Here is a 26,186-nt window from a genome sequence, read left to right on the forward strand (position 1 = left end):
GGCTGGAGGAGATCTGTTTTCTTGGTGTTGATTTGTTAGAACAAAATTAGCACAAATGGCAGAGAATCAATGCATACTCTGTTGCATCTTGGCCTCAGAGGCTGCAATGAGTGCACAATTATTTACAAACAAAAAGTCATATGTCAACTCTTCCTCCACTTTAGTTTTAGCTCGTAGCATTTTTAAATTAAATAACTTACCATCATTATGGTAGCCGACCTTGATGCCATTTTCATCCTTGATGAAAGTGTCCAACAACATTGCTGAAAACATCATATTAAAAAGCATGGGAGCAAGCACACAGCCTTGTTTCACTACATTGGTGACTGGGAAAGCATTATTAATTAGAGCGTTATTCATGTTTCAGAACCCATGAGAGCATGCCATCATGGAACTGCAATACAATACTGGAGAACTTCCTTGGGTAATGCAGTATTGCCATGATCTTCCACAAACCCTCATGACTGACAGTAACAAAGGCTGTGTTTAGATCAATGAACATTGTATATAGACCTCCATTCTGCCCCTGGCATTTCTCCTGGACTTGTCAGGCAGCAAATGCCATATTGACTATGCCTTATCCTTTTCTGAAGCCACATTGGCTTTTGGATAGATGACTGACCATCTTCCAGGTGAAGGATCAGCCTATTAAGGAGGTCTCTGATAAGAAACTTGCTGGCAAAAACTAAGAGACAGAATCCCCCTATGATTTTAATAGAACAATCTATTTCCTTTTCCTTTATAGATATGGATAAAGAAGCTATCCTTGAACTCCTGGGGGATAACCTCCTTTTGCCATATAATTATAAAACTTTCAGTCAACTTTGGTATGAGCAATGGATCTTCTGCCTTGTAAGTCTCAGCTGGAAGAGAATCAGCACCAGGGGCTTTGCCATTTAAGAGGAGCCTGCCTGATGACATTCAAAATGTCTTCTTCAGTTGAAAATTTGGCTAGAGAATGATTGACTTCAACCTGAGTTATACAATGGCTTCAATATTGGTTGATGACAGTCTGTTGAGAAAGCTATGGAAGTGCTCAGCCAGGATCATGTCATTATCATTAATCCATGTGACTCCATCAGAACTGAGTAGTTGAAGATACACCATAGGTCTCTGGCCCACCAATAGCCTTTAGGGGCATCACAAAAGTGTTTTGTATTGTTACTATCACTGTAAAACTAAATTTCACCTGACTTCTTTTTTTAATGTATTTTATTTTCAATTCATGGAATAAAAAACGCATTTGCATAATATAGAGCAATAAATAAGATGATTGCACATGAAACTGCAAATCTACCATGTACAACTTGCTATTCCCTCCCAATATACAGCAAAGTTATTATATAAATTTATTTTATTCTCTTAATGTTATTTCCTCCCCCCTGCCTTATAGATGACTACCATTAGACACAAATAGGTATATAGGGGTGTGTATGTGTATGTATGTGTATATGTACATATAGATGTATGTATATGTATATAAATTTGTATATGTATGTAAAATTATCCTAATCTATTTATCCATTTTTTTCTCTGGATACAGATAGCATCTTTCTTCCCATGTACTTTATATTTTAGTTTTTATATTTATAATAATTAAAATGACTTAGTCATTCAAAGTCATTCTTAAAACAATATTACTGCTACCGTATATAATGTTCTCTTGGTTCTGCTCACTTTGCTCTTCATCATTTCTTTCTTACTTCCATTCTTCATCATTGTCTTCTTACTGAGCCAAGAATCCTACGTCCCTCTTAGCTTCATTTGCACTTTATTTTTGATATAGTTAAGTGTTGCCTACTTAGAGATGGATGAGACATCCTGCTGATAAACCCTGTGAAGTTCTTCCTTTACATATAGCAGCTTCTGAATTTCCCCATCATTTTTGTCAAACAAGTCTTGATGTTTGCAAATTTCTGGCCCAGATGAGTAAACGCAGTGCTATACACTAAATCTCTGAAAGCTTCCCACTCCTTTTCTTCTCTACTGTTGCCAACCATGTGTTGTCTCAGGTTTCCCTCTAAATTAGCAACAAACTGTTTCTGCACAGAGAAGTGCTCTAATCTGTGGATATTAAGTCTTCTGGTAGTCATATTGAGTTGGGTCTACTGCTTTTGTTGAATGAAAATGTTTAAACTGGAGAGAATAAGTCTATTATCTATCTCATACTTTGCCATTACACTTTATCTTATCACTCTCACATCCTTTCTGTCTCTTCTCCTTACAATGACATAATTATTAAATTCCAATGAAGGTTTTTTTTTATTTTGCATTTAAGTAAACAGAAGACAGTCTTAGTGATGAGGTCATGAGACACACCAGTATTCAATAGTAAACGATTATTGTCATTACTGTTTCTGACTCCGTTCCTCCCAAAGACTCCCTGCCAAACTTTTATAGTCTGTGCTTACTCTGGTGTTAAAGTCACCAGAATTACAAGCTTCTCTTTTTTTTAGCATATTGATGATGAGAGTCTCCAGGTTTTCACAAAATTTTTCTTTAACCCCTTCAGGTTTCGTCATGGTGGGACCATAGGTACTGATGATGTTGGCATGGAACTTTCCTGCAAGTGGCAAAAGCATTGTCATGATCCTGCTATTCACTACCTTTTGAAGGCATACAAGCTTGTTGATGATTTTAGTTTTAACTGAGAAGCCTACACAAGCTTCACAGCACTCCCTATCACTGAGGCCACTCCAGAAAAATGTGAATCCAGTTCTGCATTTGGTAAGTTGGCCTTCATTTCAGTTAGAGTGTCTACATGGACAGAGGGCATGAGTGTATTATTTTAGGATGATCTCAAAAAAAAAAAAGAAGGCGTGGACAGGTGGCTCAGCGAGTAAGAGCACCGGTTCCAGTGTCGGAATGACCTGGATCAAATCCGGGCTTAGATACTCAGCACCACACCCAGAAATAATAACTGGCCGTGTAACCTTGAGCAAGTTACTTAACCCCTATTGCTTAAAAAAAAAAAAAAAAAAGAAAGAGTGAGAAAGACGCATCTACTGGGAGAAGAGGGAAGGAAGAGATAGAATAGGGAATTTTTTTTTTTCTCATACAAAAGAGGAACATCAGGAACAGTTTTTTTTTTTAAAGCAATCGGGGTTAAGTAACTTGCTCAAGGTTACACGGCCAGTTATTTCTGGGTGTGGTGCTGAGTATCTGAGCCCAGATTTGATCCAGGTCATCCCGACACTGGAGCCGGTGCTCCTACTTGCTGAGCCACCTGGCCACCCCTATGGAAGAGCTTTTACAATAGGGGAGTGGCCACTAGTAATTCCACGATTGGTCTATGCTCAAAAGAGATCAAAGAAAAAAAATAAAAGGACTTATATGTAGGAAAATATTTGAAGCAGCTCTTTGTGGTGGTGAAGAATTGAAAATTGAGGGGATGCTTTTCAGTCATTTTGAAGTGATCACGATGGAATACTATTGTGCTGTGAGGAATGACAGAGGTGAGCAATTTCAGAAAAATAAAAACATAGCAAGATCTATGTAAACTGAGGTAAAGTGAAGTGAGAACTGAAAGATGATTGTGCACAGTAACAGCAGTGGTGTAATGGTGAAAAAAAAAACTGTGAAAGAATTGGCTACTCTCATCAGTGCAATGATCCAAGACAGTTCCAAAGAACTCATGATGAAAAGAATGCTATCCATTTCCAAAGAAAGAACTAATGAACTCTGAATGCAAATTGAAGTATAATTTTGTTGCCTTCTTCATTTTTTTTCCTTTTTTGTGACATGGCTAATATGCAAATATCTTTTTCATGACTTCACATTTATAATTTATATCATTTTGCTTGTTTTCTCAGTGGGTGGGATGGAAGAGAATTTAGAATTCAAAATTTAAAAAGAAAAGAATGCTAAAAATAAATAAATACTAAATTAAAAAGAAAACCAAACCAAAACCCTGCACTATGCCAAACTGCCTCTTCAATATATGCCCTTAACATGAACCAGAAAATGGGAGGGAATATATCTATAATTTAGCAGTGCAGGGGAAAAGGGAGAGTTTCCTGGTGGGTGGTAGGCATCATGAGTGACAAGAATTAATTTGATAACACACAACACACTCCTAAACTAATAAAAGGAGTGCTACCATCCACAAATGGGTGGAGCCAGCATGTAGAGTCTGCTTTCAGAGTACCAAAAAAAGTTTGGCTCTCCTTCGATTATCCTTTGATGTAGTTAGAGTACCTCAGAGGTGTCAAACACACACAGAGGAACCAGATTAAAACAAGAAAAATATAAGAGAATACAGATAATATTAATATGTGGTTTTCTAATGAGGTTTAGTGCCATTCTTCATCCCCTTTCTATTTGAGTGTGATGCCACTGAAGTAAATACCATTGGCGTGAATGTGAGTCTTCCAGAATCTGATTCTTAATATTGAATAACTTAAAGCTATTGGGAAAGGGTGATTTCTGCTACTTCTGGGAGGAGGGAACATGGGGGGGGGCCAAAAGGAGAGTGTGACCCTGAGCACCCAAGGCTATTCTCACTTTAGCCAAGACACTGCTCTGTCATTAGGTGGGATCTCTGATCCTACCATCAGACTGCAACCAGACATGACTGGGCCAATGGCTGTTTAAGAGATTCTGATCACTCATTATCATTTGCTCATTACTTACAGAAGAGTAAAGCTAGGGTCTAAGCATAGCCCAGGCACTACACTGAGAAAGCCTTGTCTTCCTACTAGCATGCCTCTATTTCTTTATTCTGTCTTTTCCTTATTCTTTTTTTCATGAAACGCTTTGATTCTGGTCCTGCCTAATTCCCAACTGTTAAGCTATTTCCTATGGTTTCTTGGCAGGAGAAACTGGGTTCCCCATCACTCATCCCCCATCACCAAAGCTTGTTATGTCAGCTTAAGAATTTATCTCCTCTTCATGCAATAATTGCTTCTTCCTTCTATTATCTAGACAGCTTGGAGAAGTCTCCAATCTGTAAGACCTGAGCTGAAATTCCAAGTCAGGCACCTACCAGTTGTGTAATCCTAGACAAATGCCTTTACCTCTCTCAACCACAGTTTTCTTAGCTATAAAATAAGATGACAATAGTCCCTACCTCAAAGAGTTGTTGTGAGGATCAAATGACACAACATTTAAAGTTCTTTGCAAACCGTAAAGTGCTATATAAATACTGGCTACTTTCATTATTATCATTATTAATTATTACTACTAAGTCCTCTGCTATACTTTTTGCATCCTTAGTTTCTGGCCAGATATGTTGGTCATCCATTTCATCCTATTTTACAGGACACAAGGGTCTAGCAGAGAGTCACCTCTTCAAACCATTGACAAAACTCATGAGTGCCTTCTTTTCTCAGACCTACTTTTCAGCCAGGAGTTGAGCAGAGACAGAAAGCGTTATTAAACCCTTTTATACATAGCTAGAAAGCAACATGGTATCAATTAACAATTATGAAATCAAGAAAATGCAAACAACCCAGAATTCCCATTCAAGGTCGGGGATAGGGATAGTAATTAATCACAATATTCTTTAAGTAAGATTTCCAAGAAAGGAAGGCAATGGTGATATGAAACTGATCCTCAGAATTGTGTGTGCATTCTCTGTACTTGTGAAAGGAGCTTACTTTTGTTTGGCAGACTTTTTTAGGGAGCATTTCTTGTTGGTGTCCCTGTTATACATCCTACTATATCCCCTGAGGGAAATGGTTTCCAGAGCACCTCTCATCTTATCTATCTAGGGCTGTACAAAATCAAGTAACATAGTGCCTTGGGCAATCCATCACTCATATACTGCCTTGGGTTGTCCTTATTTGAATTCTTGTCTTATTTCACCCAACAGACTGTGTGCTCCTTTGGGCAGATACTGCAGCTTTAACATCTTTGCATTCCCACTGAGTATTGTAGGTAGCATATATTTAATAAATAGCTACTGAATTAATTATTTGGGGGCTAATTAGGCAATTTTTCTTTATTCATTTGGATCATGGTTTTACAACAAAAGGCATTTTTTGAAAATTTTTAATATGTATAACTTTAGGATAGACATGCAGTACATAGTAAAAAGAATATGCAGGGTTATTACAGTCAGAAGACCTGGGTTCAATTGCTGTTGTGTTGTTGGCTGTGTGACCAGGGACAAGACATTTAACCTCTCTGAATCTTTGTTTATTAATCTGCAATACAGGAAGAATAATGTTTGCACTAATCATAATAACTTGGGCTTGAAGATTTACAAAACACTTTACAAATATTATCGCATTTTATCCTGTCAGCAACTCTGGGGGAAGTAGGTACTAATATTACCATTTTACAGATAAAAAAATTGAGACAGATAGATATTAAGTGATTTGCCCAGGGTCACACAGCTAGTAGATTTCTGAAGTCATATTTGAACTCGTCTTTCTGACTCCAAGTTCAACTGTCTGTCCACTGAGCTACCTTGTACTCAGTAAACTGTCAAGTACTATCTAAATATAAATTATGATCACTCTTACCATGCTATCCCCAGGTAAAAACCATAGAATTCTCTACACTTCTTAAGGGTATATTTCCTTTTTCCCACTTGATAGTAGTTCATTTTTTCTGATTATAAGTAAAGATAGTTTTTATCATTCACTTTTATAAGATTTTAAGTTCCAAATTTTTCCTCCCTCTCTATTTTCCCTCCCTCTCCCACAGGAGGACAAGTAATTTGATATAGGCTACACATGTTCAATTATATTAAACATTTTCCACATTAGTCATGTTGTGAAAGAAGCAGCAGAAACAAAGGGAAAAACTGTGAGAAAGAAAAAAAAAACAGACAAACAACAAGGGAGGAAAGTATGCTTTGATCTTCATTCAGATTCCATAGTTCTTTCTCTGGATGTGGATAGAATTTTCTGTCATGAGTCTTTTGAAACTATCTTAGATCAATGTATTGCTGAGAAAAGTTAAGCCTATCAAAGTTGGTTGTCACACAATGTTGCTAATACTGTGTACATTGTTCTGGTTCTGCTCACTTCACTCAGTATCAGTTCGTCCATGTCTTATCAGTTTTTTCTGAAATATCCTGCTCATCATTTCTTATGGAGCAATAGTATTCCATTACATTCATATATTACAACTTATTCCCAATTGAAGGGCATCCCCTCAATTTCCAGTTCTTTGCCACTACAAAAAGAGTTGCTATAGGGGCAGCTAGGTGGCACAGTAAACAGAGCACCAACCTTGGAGTCAGGAGGACCTGAGTTCAACTATGGTCTCATACACTTAGTAGCTGTGTAATCTTGGGAAAGTCATTTAACCCTTGCCAGAAAAAATTTAAAAAAGAACTGCTATGAGTACTTTTCTTTTATGTGTGGGTACTTTTTCCATTTTTATAATCTCTTTGGGATACAGACCTAGAAGTGGTATTGCTGGGATCAAAGAGTATGTATAGTTTTATAGCTTTGGACATAATTCCAAATTGCTCTCCAGAATGGTTGGATCAGTTCACAATGCCACCAACAATGCATTAGGTTACAATTTTCCTACATCTTTTCCCACATTTATCATTTTCCTTTTTTTGTCATGTTAGTCAATCTGATAGGTATGAGATAGTACCTCAGAGGTGTTTTAATGTACATTTCTCAAATAAGTAATGATTTAGAGCATTTTATATGACTATAGACAGCTTTGATTTCACCTGAAAATTGTCCATTCATGTACTTTGACCATTTATCAACTGGGGAATGACTTGTATTCTTCTAAATCTGTCTAAATTCTCAATATATTTTAGAAATGAGGCCTTTTCAAAAGCAGTGGCAGTAAAAATTGCTTCAAAATTTTCTCCTTTCCTTCTAATCTTGATGGTATTGGCTTTATTTGTGAAATCCCTTTCTAATTTAATATAATCAAAATTATTATAATAGTCTCTATCTCTTGTTTGGTCATAAATTCCTCCCCTCTCCATAGATCTGACAGGTAAATTCTTCTTTGCTCTCCTAATTTGCCTATGGTTTCACCATTTATGTCTAAATCATGTATCCATTTTACCTTTATCTTGGCATAAGGTGTAAGATGATCTATGCCTACTTCCTGCCATACTATTTTCCAGTTTTCCCAACAGTTTTAGTCAAACAATGAGTCCTTATCTCAGAAGCTGAAGTCTTTGAGTTTATCAAGTGATATATTACTATAGTCATTGACTTCTGTCTTGTGTACCTAACCTATTCCAGTGATGCACCATTCTATTTCTAAGCCAGTACCAAAGAGTTTTGAAGATTGCCCCTTTATGATACAGTTTTAGATCTGGCATAGCTAGGCCATTTTACTTTGTGTTTTTGTTTTCATTAATTCCCTGTATATTCTGGACCTTTTGTTCTTCCAGATGAATTTTGTTTTCATTATTTTCTGGCTCTATAATTTTTTTTTGGTAGTTTGCTTGGTATGGCATAGAATAATTAAATTAATTTAGGTAGAATTGTCATTTTTATTTTACTAGCTCAGCCTACCTGGTGAAACTGATATTTTTCTAATTATTTAGATCTGACTTTATTTGTTTGAAAAGTGTTTTGTAATTGTGTTCATATAGTTCCTGAATTTCTCTTGGCAGGTAGACTTCCAAATATTTTGTATTGTCTACAGTAATTTTAAATGGAATGTCTCTATGTCTTGCCATGGGGCTTTGTTGGTAATATCTAGAAATGCATATGATTTATGTAGGTTTATTTTATATCCTTCAACTTTGCTAAAGTTAAGTTTTCAAATATGTTTTTAGTTGAATCTCCAGGATTCTCTATCATTTTTTCTCTATCATTCTCTATCATTGTTCCATCTGCAAAGTGATCAATTTGTTTCCTCATTGCCTATTCTAATTCCTTCAATTTCTTTTTCTCCTCTTATTGCTAAAGCTAATATTTATAGTATTAAATGTATATTTCTTTCTTTAAAATATTTATTAACTGTTTTTATCATAATGTCACAGTCATTTCTTAATAAAATTATCTCCAAATCCCCTATTTAGTCTTCTCTTGTGATATTAAAGTATACAAATGGATCTGTGATCTTGCAGATTTGATATTTCCTATCATAATACCATTTGTTACCCAAATAATACCTGCCCATCTAGTGAAACTTTTGTCTGGTTCTTCCAAAAGTTCACCACAAGGGCTCTTTGCATTCTGTCAGTAGCCTGTCATAAAGCCAACCACAAGTAGGTCTCCTGAGGACTGCTGCTATGAATAACTTTAAGGTTCTGATACCAGAGTTTAGTGGACTCTCTATTTATTCAGCAATAAACTAACGCAAAACATTCACAACAACATAACATAGCAATTTATTACTAAGGTGGCCACATAATCTTCAACAAAATATAGCATTAAGTAAGTCACAAGCTCATCAGTTAGTATGAGTGCACAAGTGAAGTCTCATTTCATCCTTAGTAGAGGCTGGCTTCCAATTATCCTTAAGTTAATTATCCTTAAGTCAATCATCCTGAAGGGGTAGTGGAAAGTACAAAGGCCATCCACCCCCAGGTCACAGAAAGATATAATCTCATTATTCAGCACTAAGTACCCAAGTAAAGGTCCTTTCATCTTAACTTGAGACTGACTTCCAAACTCCTTGGCTCCTCTTCCATGCTCCCAGCTCTTGCCTAGATTCACCCAACCCTCTCCTGGATTCACAGGTAGGCTGTTCTCAGCTCCTGTAAGGCCTCTGTCAACAGCAATAAAGTCCGTTCTCAGGTCTTCTGGACCAGGAGTAAAGTCCTCTTCCAGGGCTTCTGGACCATCAGTAAAGTGCTCTTTCACAACTTCTGTCTAAAAACAACAGACAAGGCTTTTGTCTGACAGACCAACATACAGAATGCTCCAGAAAGTCAAAATCACAAGCATTCTTGCTCTCAGTTCTGCTTAGTCCCAGCTAGTGCTCCAGCTTTTATCTGCTCTGCTCCTTCCTGCTCTACCCTTCCTGTTGCATCCTACTTCTTCCACTCTTTTGGCAAGTACCTCTCCCTGTGGCCTCCATGTGATGAGCCAGCCTCTTAAGGGCAGGGAAGGTCTTCAAACTCCCTTAGGTCTATTAAGGGCAAGACAATGTGTACTGCTTCCAACAAAGACGATATAATCCCAGAGGCTCAAAGGCACTTGAATAGTTGAAACAAGTGATGGAGTACAGGCTCTGGGAAACCCCCTGGAACTCTGATTGAATCTTCCCATTTGATGAGGCATTTGCCTGAGGCCATAAGCCTTTCATCATAGTTAGGCCCAAATCTCTCACTCTTCACATAGTTATCTATTTCCTCCATTATCACTCATCTCCAGTTAGCCTTCAGCTATTTTCCTCCTTTAATCCCATTACTGGAGTCTGACCTCAGTTCCATCTAAGATCCTCCATAGACTCCTCCTTAAGACCCTCCCCAAACTCCTACTCTAGACCATCCCTAAATCCTCCCACAATCACTCTGTATATAAGATCCATCTTGCCTGCACCATGGGGCTGAGAATTCAATCTAGCACAGACTCACTCAGATTATTCTGGCCCACTCCTCCAATATAAGCATCACAGATACTTAGGCTCCCCATTATGGTGAATCTTTAATAAACTTTGCTTTACTTTGACTGATAAAAACCTTGAATCAAATTCATTTGACAGGACTCAGGGTTTTGATATTTTGGGGTCTCAAGCACCCCTAAAGCCCTAAACCTCAACACAAGGAGCTAAATACAAGGAGAAAAATACCACTTTGCTTGTCATTGAACCTATCTCTCTCCTGATATCAAGAATCTATCAGTGCAGTACTTGGGCTGTCCACCTATTGATAAACCCTAATCCTCTTCCTGAACAACCCATCTTCTTTCTTGATCACTCCTTTCCCTGACAACATTTTTTGTTTCAGATTTTCTTCAAAGTTCCTGGCAGGCTGCAAGCTGCTTGTACCTACTCTCTCTCTCTCTCTCTCTCTCTCTCTCTCTCTCTCTCTCTCTCTCTGTGTTTCTCTCTGTCTCTCTCCATCTCTCGTGTGTGTGTGTGTGTGTGTGTGTGTGTGTGTGTGTATACACACACACACACACATCTGTTTATATGTATGTACAAACATATATAAAATACACATTTTCAGTTCTTTGGAGACTGCTGTGTTCCATGTCATTGAGGAAACTACCTCCTCCCCATTCCTGCCTTGTATCAAAGAAAAAGGAAAGTAAAACCTGCTGAAATAGGAACCTCAGTTAATAAGGTGTATATGACTTTCTATTTTCATAGACCATGACCTTTCCACTGGGATGAGGGAGTCACACAAATAGAATGTTTCTAAGATTGTGTGGTGCTATTTTAGCCTATTCAATCATTCAAATTATTTTTTAATTTTAAAAGAATATTTTTGAGCTGGAAAACCTTCTGAAACAACTTTCATAGGAAATGTAGAAAGAATGAAAAAAGACTCACCTAAGGTCTCACATATAGCAAATGGTAGATCCAGTATATGAACCAAGGAATGGGTTTTGTCCTCTCACAATTCTAATTATACAACATTCAATTTTGTAGGTTTTTTTGGTGGCAGATGTTCATGTTGTTCTCTCCATTTATATTGCTATAGATATTTTGCATACTGTTTTCCTAGTTATTATTACTCCACTTTGGTTCATTCTATATACCTGTCCATGCATGTGCATAACTATATTTTTCATATCCATCATTTTTTAAGGCACAAAAAATATTCTCTTATATTCACATACCAAAATTTATTTAGACATTCCTCAATAAATAAACATCTACTTTGTTTGCAACTCTTTGCTATTACAAAAAATGTTAGCATAAATATTTTGGAGACTCTGGAGACTTTCTTTCTAACTCTGACCTCCTTGGAGCATATGTCCAGGAGTGGGATCTCTAGATTAAAGGGTAAAAACAACATAAGTCATTTTCTTAGTGAAATTCAAGATTGCTTTCTGGAATGATTGGAAAATTTGCATCTCCACCAATAGAAGATTAGTGTGCCTGTCTTTTCACAACCTCTACAACATTAACCATTCCCATATTTTTATACTTTTTGCTATTTTTCTGAGTGTGAGGTACAATCTCAAAATCTTTTTGCTTTGCATTTCTCTTATTATTAGTGATTTGAAGTGTGACTGTTAATTGTGGTTCTTCTTTTGAAAACTGTTTACAATCTCTTTTGATCATTTGTCCACTGAAGAATTGTTTCTGGTATTGTATCCTTTAGATATGCATTGTATATATTATATAGATATTGTATCCTTTAGATCTTTGTGTTAGATCTTTATATCAAATAAGATTCCAGTGTGGAAAAAAATCCTCAATTTGGGAAAAAGGAGAATTAAAATTAAAAAAAAGTCTAAAGCAATTGAGAAGGAAAAAAATCCACATAAAAAACCCTCAGAGTGTCCTAGTTCTCTAATGTTTCATCCGTGTGGGCAGACACTGTAGGAGAGAGAACTATATGTCCAAATCTATATGAGAAGGAGAAGGACTACACAGAATAAACATGGGCTTCATTCTTCAGGTCAGCAGCTTGGCTGAAGGAGGATGGGGGCTGACCCTTTCTTTGCAACAGATCATATGGTCTTTTTCCATTTTGAGAAAATGTGAGCATGCCAATGAGGAAAGGCTTAAATCTCCCTCACCTCCCACTAGGACAAACCATCCACACGGGCAGGAGGCTGTACTTTGAGAGATACTGGAAGCCTAGACTGTTTTGAAATATTTCCCTCTTTGACCAACCCAGGGTCTGAAATTCCATCATCAGAAAGCCTTCCTGTCATCTTAAGATGCAAGTATCTTCTATTTAAAGGAAATATATGGGGAAAGCTAACCCCCTAAATCATGGTTAAACCTCTCAGCAAGGAGAAAGAGTAATACCTTGCCAGAGAAGGGAACTGATACAATAAGTGGGACAACACCAATACTGCTAACTATACAATTTCATCCAAGGTAGGAATCCTGACCTAGGTACCTTGATAGGCAGACCTGCTATTCTTTCTTTCTTCAGGGGAATTTCTTTGTGGCTCATTGTTACAGATACATAACGCAAGAAAGTGATTAAATGTACCAAGACTTTAAGTTTTTAGATGACAGGAGTTTCTTGTTTTCCTTTACCATTGTTAATTCAGATGCTGCAAAGTTGCAACCAGTTCTGTAAAGCAAAGCACACATGATAAAAAGCCAAATCCTGAAGGGGATAGGAGCAATTTGATTATCCTATCTGACAGGGATTGTTTCAGATATCTGATTTGTTAAGGTAAAACAGCCAAAAAATCAAGAGTTACATTCATTCTGTTCAAAAGAAACAATTTTATTCATTAGTAAAATGCTATAATTAATAACATGCAAACATACTTTTTATCAACTCAATTAGATCTTCCACTGAGCAAAATAAAATGCAACATTGTATATTGCTTTAAAATACAAATAAAAATAATAAAGGAGAAAATTAAGAAAGTAAGGCCAGTTAACATAAGTACCATTTGATGTTATCTCTTCCAAGTGCCTTACTTTACAGATAAAGAAACTGAGTCCTATTGAAGGGAATTGGTTTACCCAGTCCACAAGCAGTTAGCAGCCAAACCAGGATTCAAATCTATCTTTTCCAACTCAAAAAAACATTGCTCCCTCTATTACATCACCCTGAATTCCATTTCCAGACAACTCTAATTTTACTCTTGCAATAGATAAATGCACTTTTTATCCTATAATTTTTCTTTTTCATATCAATGACAGGCTCCTGGGAGTGAGAATTCTGGCAGTGATCAGCCAGGATATTAGCATTCCATTGTAACTAACACATGGTTCACTAATTAAAAGTGACATTTCACTATGCTTATTTGAATGTGTGCTTCTGCTTTTCTTTTTTAAGCCCACTGCCTTGTAAGTTTATATTTCATATGTCTGGTTACCAAATTAATCACATATAGTCACATTGTCAAAATTGATGTGAGAGATGCTTGATAAGTTTCTAATATTTCTTAAGAAACCAAGGAAGGCATAATATCTGGGGTAGAATCTCAGTCCTATTTCTGGTCAAACCATCAGAGCCTGTAGCAGCAAGCACCCCAAGCGTCCTCAGGGTTTGCAGCTACCACAGGTTCTTGGATCTGCTTTGTTAAAGGAAAGCAACTCAAAATGGGTTAACAAGCTTACTTTAATCAGTCAGACCATATATCGTTTACCTTTTTCAGGGCAAAAAGGTCAGCACCCTGAACCTCAAAATATACAGGCATAATTATCAAGACAGAAACATCAAGTAGACAGATTTCCAAACTGTCCAACCATTACATCCATACCCAGCCAACATCTGGGTTTCCACATTCTGGGTTTTTCAAAGCCGGGGGACTCTCAACAACAGCTTCCCAGAATTCAGATCAAATCACAGAACACTTCTCAAAGTGAGTCCCAAAACAAAGCTACACATCAGTGCTTATATAGCCTTCTCCTGGCTCAGAGAATGTAACAACCTTTTTGACCCACTGGCCAATCAAAATGTATCTTCTGAAAAACAAGCCTCCCTCCCCAGGCTTCTGGTGCACTTTAGCCTAGGGGCAGGGAAGATCTTCCAAATTTGCATTCCCATTACAGAGCCATATTCTGGGAAGAAACTCCTATGGAAAAGGCATCCTTCCCATCCACCCCAATTGCCAACTAACTGCTACCCACAGGGATTACAAGACAGCGTAGCTAAAGCACCTTGAGGGAAAGAGAAGAAATAGCAAATGACAGGCCAGTCAGAACATCTTGACTGTCTGGAACACCATCTCTTCAAACTTCAATGGAAACAGCTCAAGATACTCAACCCAAGAGCCTTGGGAATATTGATGCTTCCATTTTAGTCTCTGTAATCATTATTCTGGGAAGAAACCCCAGTAGAGATTGTGCCTGGCAATTTCTACAGGTGCTACATTCACAGCTCAGAAAACTCAGAAAAAAAAACTCAGAAAAGAACATTTTTGCTACCAAAGACTTTGTCATGGTCAAATGGTTCAATATTTGAAATTTATATGATTTTATCATGTGAATGACATTAAACAAAAGGCATTACCATTTATTTTGCCACTGTACCTTAAGGATTATGGGATCTTTCTATCTGACTTGCAGTTAAAATTTCCCATTATATATTGTCCCCACCCGTTGGAATGTGAGTTCCTTGAGAGAAAGGACTGTTTCACTTTTCTGTTTGTATTGCAGGTACTTAGCACAGGGCTTTGCATATAGTAAATACTTACCAAATCTTATTTCATTCCTTCATGAGTGATGAATAAAAGAGAGGGCATCTTGAAGTCTTCAAACTCAAGAAAGACAGGAAATTCTTAAGAATGAAAAAAAATGAGGAATAAAGTAAGGAGATGTCTAAAGAGACTGATGGTGGCTATGCAAGGAGGCCATCAAGCTACTCAGATTGTAAAAGGATAAAGGAGAGATATCTACTGAGGTAATTATCTGAGGATGATGCAAATAAATAGTAAGATTCTGTTAAGTAAGAATGTGTTAAGAAAACTAAATATAAAAACTGGGACTTGAAATATATGGGGAAAAAAGACCAAAAAGGACTGTTTTAAAGCTATATTGAAGAAAAAGGGAAGAATAAAGGTAGACATTTAGACCATTTTTTTTTATCTTCATGGGACAATGTCACTGAGGAGGAAATAGAACTGGGAGTCTCCCATATTGCAACTATGTTCTCTACTAATGAGAATGGTCTTCATACTAGGAAGGATAGAACAAAAATGGTTTACAAAGAGTTGAAAATTGAGGTAAATTAGGAGATGGAAAGAAAAACAAAATCTAGATGCCTTCATTGAGTTCAAGTTATCTTGAATGAATTAAGAGTAGTAATGAACTGGTGTATATGATTATTAAACACAATCACTGCTCTTCTGCATTACTGGTTATAGACACAAATATCCAATTTGTAAAAAGGTGAAGAAATATTATCCATACTATAGATCAACTCTTGATCTATATTGAGCTTTTAAATCAATTCCTGGAAAATTCTTAGAAACCATTATGAAAGGAGCATTTTGTGGGTATTGAGAAAGGCAATTGATTATCTCCAAGAGTGAGCTGAGTTTGTTAAAAGCAAATTATACCAATCTAATAATATTTCCTTTATTAATAGGGTTACTAAGTTGATAGAACATGGAAGTGCCACAAACATGGTTAACTTGGATTAAGTATTTTATCGAAAATTAGAAAAACATTTAAAAAGTACTCTAATAACATAGACAAAGTTTAGAAGATAATGTAAGAGATTAACTGTAATAGATTAACAATAATTGACTATTAAATAATGCCCCCAGTGATGAATAAAATGGATCAACATCAAGCTGGAAGAAGGTTGCAGCAACTCTTTGTGCATCTTTATTCTTTTTAATACTACTATTAATTATTTCAATTAAAACTCAGACAATTTGCATATCAAATCTGTAGATGTCATAAACCTGTGATGACAATAAAATCCCAAAAAGTCTTGATAAGCTGGAATGATGATGCAAAACTAATAAGGTCACATTTAATAAGAATAAATGTGAAGTATAACACTTGGGTTCAAATAATAAATTATATAAGTATGGGATGAGGGAATAGATAACCAGACATCAGTTCATGAGAAAAAAGAAATGGCATTGGATCTTAGTTGACTTCCAGCTCAAAATGAATTAGCAGCATAATTTTGCAGCCAAAAAAAAATTCTACTATGATATCAGATATTAATTTGGTTGTTTTACTCTACTTTGTTCTGTTTTGTCAACATCTGCAGTGTTGTGTCTAAGTGTAAACACCACACTATCAGAAGAATGTTGAAAAACTGGAACCTATCTAAAGGAAGGTGATTACATTGGTGTATTAACTCAAAAGTATGTTGTGACAGAATGAGTTGAAGAGATTGCAGATGTTTAGCTGTAAGAAGGGAATACTTAGTCATTATTGTTGTCTCCAAATATTTCAGTGGTTGTCATGAGGGCAGAAAGACTGATTTTGCTTTGCTTGAAAAGACAGAATATGTACCAATTAATGGAAATTACAAGAAGGAAAATTTTGGTTTAATATAAGGAATATATTTCCAATAAGTAGAGTTGTTGAAAATTTAATAGACTGTCTCAGGCAGTAGTGAGTACCAGCATGAGAGGTCTTCATTCAGACAAAGATTGAATGGTATTTTACTTGGAGATATTATAGAAGGGATTCATGCTTCAAACAGGGATTGAAATGAGTATCTTCTTAGGTTCATTCTTAGATCCAAAGATTCTATAAGTCTATAAATAAAACTTCTCAACCCTTAGAGTTGTCAGAAAATATTCCAAGTTACTTTGTGAGGTCAAGAGTATCCCATCACTCAAAATACATAAGCACTTTTTCATTTGAGTATTTTGCATGTGGAACTCATTCATATGCCAGTCAGGTCAGACAGTCAAAAATGATGATTTCTAAAAATGCTTTGAGAACCTACATGCCATGATTCTGTGATTTCATTTGATGTTCAAGGTGTAGGCAGAAAAGGGACAAATCAACCAAACTCTCCAGAACTGAAAATCTCCCACATGCACAGTACATATTTAAGTCACTAACCACCCACATGACTTTCCTTTTCTCAGTCTTATTCACATCTCTGGGACTGTCAGAGAACATGCTGTCCAAAGTGCTCAGTGACTGTTATAAAATGTAGTCTTTTGGGTTTTCTTAGAAATAATACAGAAGACAGTGAGCAAAATGACTTTATAGATCTTTTCAGCCTCGATTTCTATCTATTCTAAGTAAGATATAATATTGTGATAAAAGATGAAGACTACTTAAGATTCATTAAATTTAATTAATTAACAAGCTAGCATAGTGAATTCTAACTCTGTGCCTAATACTATGCTTAGACTAATAATAATAATAGTGTATGTGCATGTAGCTCTTTGTCTCCATGCATCCTTCTGACACTCTTATGAGATAGAAGGTATTTTTATCTTCATTTTAAAAACATGGAAACAGATACTTGGAGGAGTTAAGTGACTCTTACAGAGTCATGCAACTAGTGAATATACCAGGTAGAATTTTACCATAGCTCTTCCTGATTCCAAATGAAGTGTTCTATCTACTTGGCACTGTTTGAAAGAATGTACAGTCAGGATGGAGACCAGATATAGGAATATGAAACTATTAATGGATTAAATGTAATAAAAATGCCTAATTATTTGGGGAAATGTTATTATTAATAATAACAATTAGTAGTAGTAGAAGTAGTAGTAGTCATAGACATAGTCATAGTAGTAGTAGTACTATTTACTTATTACTTGAGTAACTTGGGCTGTCTTTCTTTCTTGCCTTTTGTGTGAAAGGAACTACAATTGAATCAACTACATCTTCTTAGCTATGTGACCTGTTAAGTTCCTCTACCTCCCTGGACCGATTTCCTTTGTACTAGGGGACTGTTTTAGTTACCTCTAAAGTCCCTTCCAGATCCAAGTTACAATCATGTGACTAAGATGGATGTGAAAATAAAGCATGATTGGCATTTCCATAAGTCTGCATTTAATCTGAAGTAAATGGTCATTATTGTCACTTTTGGGGATTTGAATTTAAAAGGAAAGTGCCTACTTTGATACAAAAACACTCCTGGTTCCCTGGGGACAAGAAAAGAAGGTGAACCAACAAAATAATTTAGGTTAATCTGAGTATTAGGTATTCCAGGGAAATCCCAGGGGCCAGTGCATAGCAGAGACTGACTGGAAGAGGACAATTTCTAGTGGTGTAAGGCTCTCCCTGGGTGATTAGGTGGCACAGTATATAGAGTGCCAGTCCTAGAGCTAGCAAGACTCATCTTACTGAGTTCAAATCTGGTCTCAGACACTTGCTATCTTCATGATCCTTGGTAACTCTCTTCACCCTGTTTGCCTCAATTCTTCATCTGCAAAATGAGATGGAGAAGGAAAGTGCAAGCCACTTCAATATCTCTGTCAAGAAAATTCTGAATGAGGTCACAAAGAGTCAGGTATGACTGAAACACCTGAACAACAACAACAGCAAGACTCTCACTTGATTACACAAGATCAAACCAATGATCCTGGTAAAGTTCAAACCATCTCTGTCCCTAGGGCGGTTTCCTTTTTCACCCTCAATTCCCTATAGACAAGACCTAATGACTAAGTGATAGAACTGAAGAGAAATCCTAGGCTTTCTGCCTGTCTGTTCCATACATTTGCCAGGCAGCATTTGAATGTCCCTATTTATGTTGGAATGGGAGGAACTGAGCATATATGACTCATAATCATAATCTCGGGGTCTGGTTTTGAAACTTGTTCCTTCATTTTTAATCATTTCTAGGAACTTTCTTGCTTTAGAAAAAAAATCTGCTTAGTTAGTTAATCTGTTTACTTATTTTAAAAGAGTCTATAAAATTCCATTTCTGGTTTGGGGTTGAATTTATAAGCCATGTTCATGATAATAGAATAACATTTCCTAGGTGTCTTGTAGTTCTTGATAACTAATTTGCAATCTTCATATCATTTAGCCATGCCAAATTGCAAAAGCACCTCATAACTTCTAATTAATATTTCATTAACCACGCTTCAGGCTTTTGTTTATGATTTACAAGATGAAGGCTACAGGGTCAATGGAAGCTTACAAATAAAATGTGTTATGAGCAGAAATACTGGGTTAAAGAGAAATAATAAACATGTATTGTGAATTTCTTGCTATTTAAAACACTAAAACAAAAATCTAATAAAAAACAAGAAGACAGTCCAAAAAGTCATAAAAATTTAGTAACAACTTCATCAAGTCTAGAAGACCAGAGTCACTTGGATGCTTGGAGAAATGTGCAGTTTTGTAGGTGAGGGTGCCCCATCCACTGAAGCAGATGTGAGCCCCTCCTTCCTTCAGATCCTGGGAAATGAAATTCCTATCTTTGTCTTTCCATAAATCCTCCCAAAGATTTCACTGCTCTATTTCATTTTATCTTCTGGAAATTGGGGTTATCTCCAAGTCTTATTGTATGACTAATCTGCTTCTCTTTCAGGAAAAAAAATATTGATGATAGAGAACTGGATTTGGAATCAGTAAGACCTATGTTCAAATCCTACCTCAGCCACTTACTAGCTGTGTGACTCTGGGCAAGTCATTTGACCTCTCTATGCCTCAATTTCCTTATCTTTAAAATGAGGGGGTTGGACTCAATGGACTCTAAGGTCCATTACTGCTCTAAGTCTATGATTTAGTTGTAAAGGTATGATTCTATTGTAAGACTGATTGAGTTAATCAATCAATGACTTCACCCCAATTAAACTGAGATGTTACTCCATTAGAAAAATCAATCAACCAGATTTGTAAATTGACATCTCTAATGAATCCATCCATCATTCATAGACTTTATACCAACTTCAAAACTTCTTTATTTAGAAATCCTTAAAAGTCACTGGATAAAATGTTGTGAAGTTGCCCAAGAAGCATTTAGTATTGACTGAAGGACTCCATCACCTTCTAAAAGTCATTAATAAACTAATAAGCCAGTTCAGAACAAATGGATACAAGCATCAAGCAGGTTAGTGGAATCCTTTATCCAAGCCCTTGAGAAGGTATCACCTGAGTTTGGGGAGAAGGAAAGAAGAGCCCCAGCCCTTGCTTTTGTCTCAATTTCTTCTCCATTCCTCTTGACCAGAGGAGGACCTTGTGAACTTCAGATGGTCAAAGTAGTTGGACTTTTCATTGGTGTCCTAGAAACATCCCAGAGATAATAGCTATTGGTGTCAATTTTTCTATTAGGAGCCAAGGACAAACTATATATACTGAGAAAAATTCAGGTTTATTGCTTTAAAAAGAGCCCAACAAAGAAGCTATAGTATGTTTAAGGAAACCGAAGAGGTTACCCATAAAGAGAGTTTAGAGTTGCTTTGAGATCCAAAAATACCAACATGCCAGGTCCTGCTGAATGAATTCAACTAAAGTCTTCTCTCAGCCAATGAAAAGAAAAGTTTATTAAAAGTTTACTTGTATTGGACACAGAATAAGTCTGTGCTAGGTCATTCGATGGCTCTCTTACTATTCTATGGCACTCTCACTATTCTATGGTGTTCTCACACACATGGAGGGAAGATGGAGTCTTATATACAAAAGGTTGTGGGAGGAATCTAGGGGTGGTCTAGGGGAGGAGTTTGGGGAGGGTCTTCAGGAGGGATTAATGAGGTCAATGAGTGATTAAAGGTGGGAAGCCATTGGAGGCAACCTGGAGACTACAGACAATGCTGGGCTAGGCCAGTTTAAGGGTGGATCAACACTTTGATAGGCTCAAGGGTGAGAAGTCCAGTAACAGAGGGTGGGAAGTCTAGTAATAACAGAGGCTTGGGCTTAGCCACAATGTGAGGCTGATTGCCTCATGCAAATACTTCATCAAATGAGAAGATTTAATCAGAATTCAAGAGCCTGTACCTCAAGGACTCAAGGAGAGCTTGAGGGGGCTTCCAGAGCCCATGTCTCATCAGAAACTTCATGAGTATTGCTACAAAGGAGAGAAAAGTCTTTCAGCAACAAAGATCTGCTCTAATCCTCCTCCCTGACCCTCAAAACCCAGAGATTATTGCCCAACCCAGTATAAAATCCTGAAATAGTGGAAGCAGCAGTAGGTTGGGAGTCCTAGAGGAAGGGTGTGACAGAAGCTGTGCTGAGCCTGAAGTGAAGGGTGGAAGGTGTCCCAACAAACTCTATCTCAACTGACCAGTAGGAGATCCTGAAAGCCCGGGGGGGGGGGGGGTGGAGCCAGCAAGCACTAACAACAGAAGCCCAGGTGTGCCTTAACACAATCAAGGAAATCTTCAGACACCAGCATGGCAGGCTGCCAGCTGCTGATCCTGCCTGAGCTATAGCCCAGGGGTACAGAGGCAGAAGCCTGAAGTTGCCAGACCACCCCTCCCCTACACCTTACTCTGTGAGCCTCAGGGTAACCCAGGGGAAATACTGAAAGTCCTGGCCTTGGCTTCAATCTAGATACCCAGAGGCTACAGCACACAAAGACAACAACCAGGCCCCTAGCTCACAGTTTGAGAAGCATGGGTCAGAGCCCTCTGTACCCCAGAAGCAGAAATCCACTTTAAAAGTCAGGAAATAGGCAATCACAATGGGAAAGAAGGAAGCTGGGAAATCAAGAACAAAAATGATTTAATCCTATTATAGTGAGCGAGAATAATCAAATTCAGAGGACGACAATGACTCAATATGCACACCTGAGACCACAGAAAGAAATAAGAACTTGTCTCAAGCCTCAAAAGCATTCTTAGAAGAGCTCAAGAAAGATTTTAAAAGCCAAATTAGAGAGGAAGAAGATAAATTGACCAATTCTTTTAAAATCATATTGACCAAAATGGAAAAAAAACCTCACTGAAGAAAACTCATCCTTAAAAAGTAAAATTTGTGAACTGGGACAGGAGGTTCAAAATCTAACTGTAGAAAATACCTCCTTTAAAATGAAATCTGAAAATATGGGAAAGGAGCTTCAAAAACTAACTGAGGAAAACAAATCAATAAAAATTAGAATCAGTCAAATAGAAGCTAACGACTATGGTGGATTGAGAATCAGTCAAACAAAACATAAAGATTGAAAAATTAAAAGAAAATATAAAATATATAATTGGATAAACAACTTACCTAGAGACCAGATCCAGGAGAAATAACCTAAGAATTATTGATCTACTAGAAAGCCATCATGAAAAAGCAGCTTGGACAACATCCTCCAAGAGATTGTCAAAGAAAACTGTCCTGAGGTCCTAAAATCATAGGGTAAAATTATTATTGGAAGAATTCACTGGACTCCTCCTGAAAGAGATCCCAAATTGAAAACTCCAAGAAATATAGTAGCCAAATTCCAGAATTATAAGGCCAAGGAGAAAATACTGAAAGCAGTCAGAAAGAAAAAATTCAAAAATTGTGGAACTATAGTCAGGATCACATAGGACCTAGCAGCTTCTAAAAGATTAGAGGGATTGAAATTTGATATTTTGTAAGGCAAAAGAGCTTGGACTGCAACCAAGGACCAACTACCCAGCAAAACTGAGCATAATCTTTCAGGCAAGGAGATGGTCATTCAATGAAATAAAGGGCTTCCAGACTTTCCTGATGAAAAAAGCCAGAGCTCAATGGACAATTTGATTTCCAAATGCAAGATGCAAGAGAGAAATAAAAAGGTAAACAAGGAAAACATACACACACACACACACACACACACACACACACACACAACTTGTGATTCAATAAGAGCAAACTGTTTGCATCCCTATATGGGAAGCTAATACCTGTCAATATTGAGATTTATATAATTATTGCAAAAATTTAAAAGGGATGTACATAGAAGGTGTGGGTATAAATGAACTAATCTGATGATAAAAAAAAAAAACCTTATTAAGGGGTACAAAGGGACTGTAATGGGAGAAAAGGAAAGGAGGAGGCAGAAAATGATAAATTATACCACACAAAGAGGCATAAAAACATACAATAATAGAGAGGAAGAAGGGAGGGAGATGAACTTCATATGAACTTTATTCTCATCAATTATGGTTCAAGGAGGAATCAAGATAATCAGTTAAGCTTAAGATTCTAACATTAAAAGACACAAAAACTCATTATAGTAAAGGGAATGAAGGGAGGGAGAGGAGCGCTATATGAAATTTACTCTCAATGGTTTGGGTTCAAGGAGGGAATAACATACTCCATTAAGTATAAAAATCTATTGTACCCTACAGGCAGTAGGAAGGGTAATGGGGGGGGGGGGTTAAGGGTGGGGGGGGAAGTGGTTAGAAGAGAGGGAAATAGTAGTAAGGGGGAAGGGTAGGTAAAGGGAGGGAGGTACATAGGGAGGGAATACTGAGGGAGGCAGTGGTCAAAAGGAAAACTCTTTAGGGAGGGGAAGGTAACCTTCTTTACAACCTGAATAGCATTTAATGTAAAGGTATTTGTAGATCCTATATTTGATTGCATGCCGCCATGGGGGAAGAGAAGGAGGGGGAGAAAATTTGAAACTCAAGGGACTGTGGAACTGGATGTTGTAAACTAAAAGCAAACAAATAAATTAATAAATTTTTTAAGTGATGCAGAATTTTCAAAAGATGCTTTGTAACAACTATTGTTGTTTTTTTATCCTTCATTTCTGAAGACCAATGATATCATGTGTGATGTCTTGACTTGCATGTGAATTGGATTTTAAATGTGGCAGGGTTGCAGAAAGTCATCAGCCTCACTCACTTTTTGAGTCATCAAAGTCCAGTGGCAGAACAAAAGTCAAGACAACTGATGGATGATGTCCCAGGATGCAGTAGATGACCTTGGTGAGCAAGCTGTAAGTGTTCAACAGCACCTGTTTCAGCTGCCTTCATGGCCTTTGGAACAAATTGCTCTTAGTTTCCCATTCTACCAGGGAAAGTTTTCAGATGCTTGAGGAAGATATCCCCCTAATTTACAAACAAGTCTCACCCTCTTGGTTACCCTCAACCTGATTTAGTCAGTTTGCCAAGACAACTTACCAGAGTGTGGCCACTGTGCATACTATAGCATTTTGGAGCCACAGGTGAGAGTTAGATGAAGCAGGTGGACACCAAAGGTAGATGAACAGCCCTGAAAAAGGCTCAGCAAGCCCTCACAACAGAGGTGCTAGTCCTCCTAAATACCCCCATGTACCGCTGTACCAACTATACCAATTTCTAAAAGTCACTTTAGTACCAACTATATTGATTTCTGAAAGCTAATGTAGTCTATTGACTAATTGAATCAACTGATAATCAAATTTAGAAACATAGTGGTGGGGGCTTATGAACATTATGAACATAGCATTAGATAAATGAAGGAGCTGCCTTCTGAAGACCTGACTTGCTAGTTCAAGTAAGTTGGGACAGTGGCTCCAGAGCAAATGCTACACTATGATCCTATGTTTTCCACTCCTTCTCATATCCAACTCATCTTTACTAATATGCCATGGATGCTACTTGCACCCATCAGTCATCTTTCCATTGCCCGTAGGTTTTGTGGACACATTTATGGGAGATCATCATACCAAAATTCCGAGTGCTACAGCTACCACTCACTCCACAGTAAGTGACTTCTACAGTAATAAATTATAATTACAATTACAAATTATATATACAATTATAAATAAATTATAATTACAATTTTTCTCTACCCAATAAACTCCAGTGATCATTATTATCTCTGGGATTAAATAGATTCCTCTAGTATTTAAAACCCTTCACAACTTTGCTCCATCCTAACTTTTCAGCATTATATTAGATCACTCTCCTATACACACTTTATGATCTAGCCAAATCGGTATTCTTACTGTTCTTCACAGGAGACACTTCAGCTTCCTTCCTCAGGATCTTCCCACATTGGCTGTCTCTTATGCCCAGAATTCAGTACTCCTCAGTCTGATCACTTAGATTGCACAATTTCTTTCTAAGATCAGGTAAAACAGTAGCTTCTATGTAAGTCATTTATGTCCCTCCCTTTCACTTGATATTAGTTCCTTCCACCAAAAAATTAACTTGAATTTATTTTGTATATACATATACATGTTATTTCCTGGACTTACATTTTTTCTTTATATCTTCAGTGCCTGGAAAAGTACCTGGCACATAGTAGTTGCAAAATAATATTTGTTCTTAAGCTGGGACCACAGACACCCATGAACAGACATTAGGAAGTCCATTAATTCATTTTTCTAATATTATTTCAATATAATTTATTTCCTTTGTAATCCTTTGTGTTTTATTTTATGTATTTAAATACATTAATCTGAGAGGGGATATATAGGACACACACACACGCACACACATATATATATATATATATATATACATATATATATATAATCTTTGCCACAATGCCTACAAGGTTCATACCACAAGGGTCAGGAACCCCTTAAAAGGGGACACTGCTTATAGTTTTAAATACTATTTCACAGGAGAATCAGACCAATGACCTGACTATACTCAGAGATCCAGCAGGAAAATCAAAGATAAGGAAAAATATGAAGCACTTTCCCTCAGTCTGCTATAGCCAATAATGCTACTACCACATCTCCCCTCCATCCAATACCTCTTCAGAGCAACCCTGCTGGCACTGGTGATGCATGTACCTTTTGACAGTCCTGTGATAGCTAGATATCAAATGGCAGAGGAAGAGATGCAGGGCAAGGATGTGAGTAGTTGAGGCACAAATGACTTTTACATTCATCATCTCAGCCTTCTTACCTTTGCTTCCATCTTGGTTTCAAAAAATTC

The sequence above is a fragment of the Petaurus breviceps genome, unplaced genomic scaffold (genome assembly GCF_028583685.1).
Source record: "Petaurus breviceps papuanus isolate PSGF00001 unplaced genomic scaffold, PetGlider_PUasm1.0 90594, whole genome shotgun sequence".
Taxonomy (NCBI): Eukaryota; Metazoa; Chordata; class Mammalia; order Diprotodontia; family Petauridae; genus Petaurus; species Petaurus breviceps.